The sequence below is a fragment of the Bos taurus genome, chromosome 10, assembly GCF_002263795.3.
Source record: "Bos taurus isolate L1 Dominette 01449 registration number 42190680 breed Hereford chromosome 10, ARS-UCD2.0, whole genome shotgun sequence".
Taxonomy (NCBI): Eukaryota; Metazoa; Chordata; class Mammalia; order Artiodactyla; family Bovidae; genus Bos; species Bos taurus.
In genome coordinates, this window is record NC_037337.1 from 65,228,902 (window position 1) to 65,235,212 (window position 6,311).

Consider the following 6,311-nt stretch of genomic DNA (forward strand, 5'->3'; position numbering starts at 1 on the left):
TAGATTTTTTTTTAATGGTAATTTCGTTTTTCCAACTTTAACTGAATTTCAGATTTCTGCTTGTTTTTCCATTTGGGTTTTGCCTTTTTTTTTTTTGGCTTCGTTGCATGGCATGTGGAATTTTAGTTCCCTGACCAGGTATGGAACCCATGCCCCTGCAGGGGAAGCTGGAGTCTTAACCACTAGATGACCAGGGAAGTCCTGCCACATCTTAGATATTAAGTCACAAATGAGGCAGACTTTGCAGGACAAGAAACCTTTGAAGATCCAGGCATACCATGGGGCCCTGGTGGTACAGAGAATCTTCTCTCCCTTGGTCTGTCTTGGTCTCACGGTTTCAGCATCAAGAAATTGGGCTTAAGATGTCTCCATTAAAATGGTCATGTTACTTTGGGGTATGAGGGTAATACTTTTAACAGTCTTCAACCATTTAGTAGGTCAGCTGGCTCCTTCTGAAGGGAACTGGATAAAGTTCTCCTAAAATAACTGTAGGAAAGAAGGTTTAAGAGTCCTGAGAGGGAAAGCTTAGGAACCAAAGCTTACGTCTAAAAGAGAGTGAAGCTTAAATCAGCAAAGCAGGATTGCTGACATGGTAGTGTTTCCCATTTCCCAGGAAATAGAAAACTAATAAAGCCCTTGATGCTGGCACAGCATAAACCTCAGCAAAGGCTAATAAACAATTATAAAGCATTTACGATAAGACCTTAAATAATTAACTAATTATCTTGGAAAGTTAAAGAACAGGACCCCAGGGTATGGGACCTGATTATAAAGTCATACATATATATGTGAGGTGAGGCCAGAGTAGGAAGAGGGTGGCAGGAAGGAGGCCTATTAGAATAGGCTGAAGGAGAAGGGGAGGAGTGTGCAGATCAGTAGTCAGAGAAGGAAGTGGGAGAACTATGTTGACTACAACCATACCTGTATCAGTGCCATGTCTTGGGGTAGTCACAGTGCTGGACAAAAATCGCAAAGACTATTGCCCTTTCCAAAGAGATACATAATCAACTGCCTAGGAGGAGAGCCAAAAAGAGACCATTGGAAACCTACGGGTTTTTCTATAAAGCTGTTATGAAGTGTTACCAGACTCATTTTCTGCATATTTTCCAATCCCAACATTCTGCCTTATTAAAATGCTGGGCCTTTGCATTACCTTGGAAGTACCTTAGGGCAAGTCACCACTTGTTCTGTACAATTTCAAGATGCACTGTTGTCCAGTGACTGAGCTTTCATTGCCTTGCTGGTTTCCAGGAAAGCAGACCCCTAAATCACTCAGAATTGACTCAACAATTTTTTCTAAAAATTGCCAGGATTTCCACTGTCAAAAAACTGCTCACGTATATCTAAATAACTTAAGAATATTTTTAATATAAATAAAGCATTCCAACAATTTTCTTTTTAAGAACCATAAAATCTGTACTATGCCTTCTGAGACCCAAGCAAATTAAAGATAATAGGATTGTTAGGGAACTGTTGACCAAAACTGCCTGCCTTGGCCAGGCACAACCAGTAACAGGTTTGCTTAAGTCTCCCACTTCAGAATGCTTCAAAAGGACTCAAAACCAGTGTGGGGCCCAAAAACAACCCAGAGAAAACCTAAGAGGAGCCAAGAAGGGGAGGAGATACCAGTTGATAATATGTCTCAACAACCTCTCAGAAATCCTTGTGCTGAAAACCATCATGACTGAGAGATGCACGCACTACCAAGAAGGGCCTGAGGCAGATCAAATGAAGGCACAACCAAGATGATTGGCCAGAAACAACCCAGAAAGCTAACCCCACCACCATAAAACCTGAGACTGTGAGATACACGTGGCAGAGCAATTCTTCCCAGTTCCTTTACCCTGCTGCTCTCTGCCTGAGTGCCCCTTTTCAATAATGCGTCTTTTGTTTTGTCAGTACGTCTCCTTTGACAATTCATTTCCAAGGATTCTGAAGTGGGACCCCTTCAAGAGCCCATTGTCAGGCCGTTGAAAGAGTCCCATCCAGTGACAGGATGATGCTGGCAATATATATTTACAAGAACAGAGGTTTCCAAAAATCAGAGGTAAGATGAAAACCAATTTTATTCTGAACAGCCTTTTAGTTAAATCATTGAGGGTGTGGCCCCTGCACTGGAAGGCACTAGACCACCAAGGAAGTCCCCAGATGCTCTAGATCTTGATTGTGGAGGTGGTTATACAGTTGTGTATATTAGACAAAAAGCACAAATATGTGCAATTTACTATTATCAGTCACCATACTTTCCATAGACAAGGGAGCTGAGGGGATAATAGGCGGGGAAGAAGACACTATTAACACATTATTTTCCATTGGCACAATTTCTTCTGTTTATTTTTGATTTAACTTTCCTTTCTGATTCCTGCACTAGAATATAGGTCTACGAGAGCAACGTATCTGTCTTATTCATTACTATAACCCCAGAAACTAGAACACTACCTGGCACATAGTAGGCCATTAATAAATAGTTGATCAAATGAATGAGAATTAATATGGTAAGGACAACATAAAGAGGTGGAAGGGGATCAGAATGAGGGAAGTGCTGGATATAAACTTGAATAATTTTATAATTCTGGAAGTTTATGTCAGTTCCTCCTTGGAGAATTTCCTTCCACTCCAGCAAGAGATGTCTTTCTTCTACAGCATTTCTTGTGTCATTTCTGACTGTTGCTATAGGCTAGCATTTTCTCCCAGCTAGAAAATAACTATTTGGGGCAAGAAGTAAGATATACAGCTTTGCAGTTCCCCCATGATGCACAGCACTTTAGCTACACTATGCTAGTTTGCTGAATGAATGAATAACTGAAACTTGAGTCCTGAATGTCCAGAGAATCCCTGAGGAATGGGCTCAGTGTTATAGCGGCTAAAGTCAAAGTGATATATTCAAGAGTAAGTTTCATCTGGCTTCAGCATTCTACATCCACTCCCTGGGGTGCAGTACCTCCTAGTGGAAGTCCAGGGCTGCTGCCTCCTTCCTAAGTGCCCCAAAACACGGGCCCTCAGTGACTCCCTCCCAGAAATCCATCTTCTCCTCCTCAAAACTTCCCTTTCACCCCCATCAGTGAAGCCCAGTAGACAATGAGGACCAGCAGACTCAGGCAGGTCCCTTCTACTAACCCCCAAAATCCACAGCGTAAATAATGAAGGGCTCCATTAGAGTCAGGTGGTTCTCTCAACCATACCTGCACTTTTCAAACTCTATGGTGCAAATGAATAATCTGTGGAGAATCCTGTTAAAATGAAGATTCTGATACAGCAGTTCCAGTTTGTGGGCCAAGATTCTGAATCTGAACTAGCTTCCAGATGACACCAAAGGATGCTGGTCCAGTCTGTACTGCACCCATGTGGTGATTGACAGCTACAGCAGTCACAACTCCAGATGCACCAAGAACTCCAGAAAACCACGGGGGTTGATTGTTTAAGCAAACACTGTGAAGCATATAAACATATGTTCCCTTCAAGGTTTGGCCCTAGAAGGTTTGCTTGCTTCTTTCCTGATGCTGAGACCCTAGAGAAGAGCTCTGCCTTCCAGCTGGAAGGGGTAGAGGAAGGGACCACATTCCCAGAATCAGAAACAGAAAAATGTGGTTTAAATCAAGAAGTTAAGGGGAGGGAGCTGAAGGCTCAGAGAGGGTGTCCCAGAGCAGTAGTCTCTATAAGGTCATCCCAGGCCAGTGTCTCTAGCTCTCAGCTTTGCCAGCCTGTAAACTCCACATTTTGTCAGCGCACCAAGAGATAAGCAGACTGAAGGGAAATGAATCATACCAACTAGACTCAAGGGTCTAAACCAAATGGCAAAGTAAGAAGAACAAACACCAACTAATCAGAAACTTGTTCAAAGCAATGCTTTTCCCTGCAGGAATGTCTACGTGGGCTGGCATATCATTACCAAAAGTCTGTTTTATGGGCCTGAAATCAGAGCAAGAGGAATCGAGTGAGGGGATATTATGTCATTTTGAAAGCTGGATACACCCATCTCCAGGATATTTGTATATCTGCCAAGAAGGTCAGCAGTCAGAAACTAGGAGAACACACTGCCCCTCTGTTAATCTTCCTGCACCCGGAAACTTTCTGTTCAGCTTTCTTTACTACATTCCTGATCTCAGAAGACACTTCAGTTGCCTTGGATTGGATGTGAATAGCTAGAATGGGTTATGTCCAGTGATGTATGTTTGTGGGTTTTATTTTCTTGGTTGACTCCTTTTGCTCTTGGAAAGTGATTGCACCAGAACTTCTCTCCAGATTCTGAGAGCAGCTCATTGTGCAGCACTGAAGCACCAGCAGGAGAGGAACAGGGGGTTGGAGGGAAGGCCACTGGGGAAAAGCTGGATCCTTTCATTGCTTCCTACCCTAACACCTTATTCCAGGTTGCAGATTTTAAAACCTGTGTAGTTATTTAAGTGGTCAGAGGAACAGAGGTTGTCACATTCCTGTTGGCTGGTTCTTTTTCTGCTGGTTATGTTGATTTTCTATATGGACAACACTTAAATCAGTGTCCAAAGTTGGGCAAGTTTCTCAGGCTCATCTTTCCTCATTCCATTCTCTGAGTTGTCCTGTTGTATGGCTTTACACTCATCAAATTTAGGGAAGTGGCAGTAAGGAGACCTGGAAAATTACAACACTCCAGTGTCTTGCTTTTACAGGGTTCAGTATGCTTTTGTAGACATATTGTCAGTAAAGGGAGCACAACCCCACTTCTTCCTGACTTACTCTGCCACTTCCCTACAACCCCCGGACCCGCCCCGCTCCCCTACCTCCACCCCCCCACCCCAGGTCCTCTGGGAGAAGCTGGAGGGACTCATTGTTCACTGAGTCCTATCTCATTCCCTCCTTGACAGTGATACAGCCACTACCCAGCCACCTGAAAGCAAACTCCAAAACTTACTTCCATTTGCCTATTGCCAAATGACAGACTTAAATTTGCTAAACCTGGATACTGCTAAGTCACTTCTGTCGTGTCCGACTCTGTGCGACCCCAGAGACGGCAGCCCACCAGGCTCCCCCATCCCTGGGACTCTCCAGGCAAGAACACTGCAGTGGGTTGCCATTTCCTTCTCCAAAGCATGAAAGTGAAAAGTGAAAGGGAAGTCGCTCAGTCGTGTCCGACTCTTAGCGACCCCGTGGACTGCAGCCTACCAGGTTCCTCCATCCATGGGATTTTCCAGGCAAGAGTACTGGAGTGGGATGCCATTGCCTTTCCGAAACCTGGATAAAGTGCTCACAAGTGCTCACAAAACAAAGTAACGAATAGTATTTGCTTTAAACCTGAGGTAGGTTAGGAAAAAAAAAATCCTCAAGGAGAAAAAGCCCTCCCACCCAGAAGGCTGAGGAGACGGAGGCCACAAACTCTTCCGCAACCTCATAGTGGCTACCGGTACCAATTCGTCCAGAGCGGTCAGATTTTTCGCTAGTCACAGTGTATTGTCTAATCTGCACTCTTCTAATTCTTAATAAACGTTTGCACAGTGTTCCTATAATCCCTGCACTCCAAAGTATTGACTAGAAAGTATGAGGCTTTTTTTTTGAGAACCCAAAATATGATTTCACCACTGATAGCAAATAAGGAAAGAGAACGAGTACCACACGTAAAGTGAAAGTGAAGTCGCTCAGTCGTGTCCGACTCTTTGCGACCCCACGGACTGTAGCCTACCAGGCTCCTCCCTCCATGGGATTCTCCAGGCAAGAGTACTGGAGTGGGTTGCCATTTCCTTCTCCAGGGGATCTTCCCGACCCAGGGAACAACCTCCCAAAATTAAACAGTCTGATAACACAGAAGATGACGGTTGGCCGACTCACTGAAGCCCCTGGGTTCACTTTTTGCCGAGTTATTAATATAATTTCAGCCCTGACCTAATGTCAAGAAGCAGTTAGGGAACAACCGCAGAAGAATACTGCTTCCCAAGTCTAAAAAAGACGCCCCTGCCGTGCCATTGTTGCCACAATGCCGTGACTCGGATTCGAACCGAGGTTGCTGCGGCCACAACGCAGAGTACTAACCACTATACGATCACGGCGAGCTACTGGGACGCCGCGAGTAATGCGTCACCCAGTGTCGTCCTCGTCTAGATGGCTGCCGCCCTCGCCTGCCCCAGTCGCTCACTATCAGCCCCTCTGGTTCTGGCACAAAGCCTGAAGCGGAGTAAAGGCGCCGTAGACTCCGGGCCGAAGTCTCCGTTGATCGTCCGCCTGGACCGTTAAAGTACTTTGCAAACTAAAGGACCCCTGGGACGCCGGGCCTGCGAACCGGACTCACGCAGCCTGGAGGGGATGTGAGGCCTGCGCCAGCGGGTCGCCCGAATAGCGGCGCCGGT

The 6,311-nt window shown here is 45.2% G+C and overlaps 2 non-coding genes across 2 annotated transcripts; both read right to left on the reverse strand.

The window, feature by feature from the left end:
• Positions 1-5,942: 5,942 nt before the first annotated feature.
• Positions 5,943-6,014, reverse strand: TRNAH-GUG (transfer RNA histidin (anticodon GUG)). The gene has a single exon. It is a non-coding gene; the product is annotated as a tRNA-His (tRNA).
• A 60-nt stretch (positions 6,015-6,074) lies between these two features.
• On the reverse strand, positions 6,075-6,148 carry MIR2291 (microRNA mir-2291). The gene has a single exon (NR_030839.1). It is a non-coding gene; the product is annotated as a microRNA mir-2291 (primary transcript).
• Positions 6,149-6,311: the final 163 nt, after the last annotated feature.